Below are 3,252 nucleotides of genomic sequence, written 5' to 3'. Positions count from 1 at the left end.
GGGTCATTTATTGTCCTTAGTTCTTTGTTTTGCATATTCTTTGAGGTTTTGTGTCCTTGGTAGGAAAGGAGTGCAAACCTTGCATTTTCATGGCAAAATGAGACTAAATTGATTGAATTCAAATGACCAAGCATCAAGGAGAGACAAGATTAGAAGGCCTTTGTACATACTATAGTAGATGGGCAATGATGAGAAAAGATCCTTGCATCACCAAGGAAATCCCCAAGGATTTTATGAAGAAAAGGGAAGAAAAGAAGAAGAAAGCACGCTGCATGACAAACCGAGCGTCTTCCCAAGAAGACACCCGTCCACCAAGCTACAATCCGTGCGGCTTCCTTACAAGACGCCCGGGCAGCAGCATCCAGAAGACGCCCGTCTTCTCCCAAAGACGCCCGGGCAGAGACCGCAGAAACCGCCCGTCCCGTGCCTAAGACGCACGGATTCCAAGGCAGCACAACTTCGTTTCTTCAAGCTTCAAGAAAGATGCCCATCCTTCTAAAAATACCGGCGTTTCCTTAAGTAGGGACTTAATCGTCATTTAAGCCCTTAGTTAACCCTAATTCCTACACCTAATCCCCACTATAAATACCCCATTAGTCTAATTGGAAGAGCATGTTCTTCTTAGCAATCTCTAGTGTAGTTAATATCAATCAAATCTCTCTTTAATTTTGTAATCAACATTTAATCAAGTTTTAATACAAGTTTTATTTCCTTAATCTCTCTTTTGTTCATCCTTTATTTTCGGTAATTGAAGATTATTTGGGTTATTATTGGGAGATTGACAACCTCTCAATCAAGCATCAAGTAATTCTTTTATTCTTTGCTTTATTATTGGAATCATTAGTAGGTATAATTCTCTTAATCCCTTTTTAATTATTGCTAATTACTTTCATTTATTCATCATGTTTCACTTTGTTGGTATGATTGACAACCTTGCTAGCATGTTCAACATGATAATGAGTGAGTAGTCACCTAGCTAGGGTTAATGGGTAATTAGGGGAAACCAACATGGGGAATGATTTATGCTTAAATTAATATGCTTTCATGGTTTATTTGCTTGCTTGTTATGATCTCAACTCATGCACATGTTATGTTTGATGAAATGTGAGCCTATGAATCCTTGCATTTTTTACCCATCACCTATCTTTTCAATGTGAGTTGTAAGACATAAACCAACTCGAGTCTCATTAGACCATGCATGTTGTTGAGTAGGGAAGACTAAGTCGACTTGTAGGTGTTGTACAGTCTAATCGATTCGGCTCCAGGACCAAAACTTTCCTAGGATTGTAAGATATAACCCTATTGCTTTTTATCAATTGTTTACAACCCTTTTAATTCAACTTGCTTGTTTACTTTCATTGTTATTTAGTTTAGTGACCTTCTACATCAACCCAAATTGTGACACCCCTAAGACACCACTAGTTGCAATAGAAATCTTATCTCAATTCCCGTCCCTTGGGATCCGACCTTTACTTGCCTCTTTACTAATTGTAGAGTTGTTTGTGAAGCTATAAATTGTGTTTTGGTCTAGGTGCTCCTAACGACAAGTTACCGAAAAGACGTGTCCGACCATAAATGGCGCCGTTGCCGGGGACTGTGTTAACTTGATTTAGATTTTCTTATACTGTCATTAGTTATGTCTTTCTTTGCCTTGAGGAAGTAAAACTCCTCAAGGTTTGTTCTAATTGTTTTCGAGTTGTTTGATATTTTGCATGTCTAGAAGGTCACAAGGTGATTTGTTACCTTTTGATCGTGAAATTGAAAGAACTTTGACAACCAATAGAAGACTTGCTAGGAGAAATTTGAGAGGTATTGGTGAGGTTGTAGATATTCAACCAACTATTGAGTTCATCAACCCTTTTGCAAGAGAAGGTGAGGAGAACCCAACACAAAATACAACACAAAATCAACCCACAATGCCTAAGTTTTCATCACATTCCGTACCCACCGAGGAGAACCTACCCAATGGTACTCCCACACCACAACATCTAACCGGAAATTTTATTTCCAAATCCGCATTTATCCAATTAGTCGAAAGAAGCCAATTTGGGGGGATGCCTAGTGAAGACCCTCATTCTCATATGGAAACCTTTTGTGACTATTGTGATGCGATTTCTCAAACCGGTATAACTCAAGACCAAATTCGATGGGTCTTATTTCCTTTTTCTCTCATTAGCACCGCGAAACAATGGTTGAAAGGCCTTGATAAGGCTACTCTCGGAATTGATTCTTGGAAGAAGTTGGCTCTAGCTTTCTACAAAAAGTTCTATCCACCGGAAAAGACTAACATGCTAAGAGCTCAAATTACGGGTTTTAAGCAAAGGGATTAAGAATCTTTGTATGAAGCTTGGGAGCGGTTCAAAGGAATTTGTCGCTCATGTCCTCACCATGGACTTAGCGAGTGGTTCTTGGTACAACAATTTTGGAACGGTCTATATGAAGATTCAAGGAACATTCTCAACATGGGATCAAATGGAATGTTCACCGAAGTTGATGACAATCAAACTTGGAACAAAATTGAGGAAATGGCGGTCCATAACTCACAATATAGTAGACCTCGCAAGGCTACTAGAGGAGGAAAGCATGAAGTGGACTCCGTTACTCAATTGGGTGCTCAACTTAGTGCTCACATTGATACCATCAATTTGAAATTTGAAAAGGTTATGGCTAGACTTGAAGAAGACTCAAAATCACCAAAGCATCATGTTAATGCCATGACGGCATCTTCATCAATCCCAAGTGGGATATGTGAGAATTGTGGAACTTTGGGACATGACCAAAGTGAATCTAGGGGAACAAATGAACAAGTAAATGCTTTCCAAGCATACAAGAGTGGTACCCCTTATTCCAACTATTACAATGAAAACACCAAATTCCATCCAAATCTCTCATACAAAAGCCAAAATGTTCAAAACCCTCAAATAACATACACCCCACCTCCCATGAGAAACCAAAATCAAAGACCCTTTTACAACCAAAACCAAGGTTACCAAAATCAATCTCCATACAATCAACAAAATGACCAAGGTTTTGATGTTCAAAAAGCGGTCCTTCAAATGCAAAAGAATCAATAAGAGTTTTTCACTCAAATGCAAAAAGATAGTCAAGCAAAAGAAACCACATCAACAACATCCTAGCTCACACCAAAATGTTGGAAACCCAATTGACTCAACTAGCATCTTCAAGCTCACAAAGACAAAAGGGGCAATTACCACCTCAAAGTAATCCCCCAAGACATGAAACGGTTAGTGC

The 3,252-nt window shown here is 39.0% G+C and overlaps 1 non-coding gene across 1 annotated transcript; it reads right to left on the bottom strand.

Annotated features, from left to right (window-relative positions):
* Nucleotides 1-2,288: 2,288 nt before the first annotated feature.
* LOC141616681 (small nucleolar RNA R71) lies at nt 2,289-2,395 on the bottom strand. The gene has a single exon (XR_012531014.1). It is a non-coding gene; the product is annotated as a small nucleolar RNA R71 (small nucleolar RNA).
* Between the last annotated feature and the right edge of the window lie 857 nt (nt 2,396-3,252).

Source organism: Silene latifolia, chromosome 11, assembly GCF_048544455.1.
Source record: "Silene latifolia isolate original U9 population chromosome 11, ASM4854445v1, whole genome shotgun sequence".
Lineage (NCBI taxonomy): Eukaryota > Viridiplantae > Streptophyta > Magnoliopsida > Caryophyllales > Caryophyllaceae > Silene > Silene latifolia.
The sequence above is the reverse complement of the archived record's forward strand: the minus strand, read 5'-3'. Positions and strand labels throughout refer to the sequence as shown.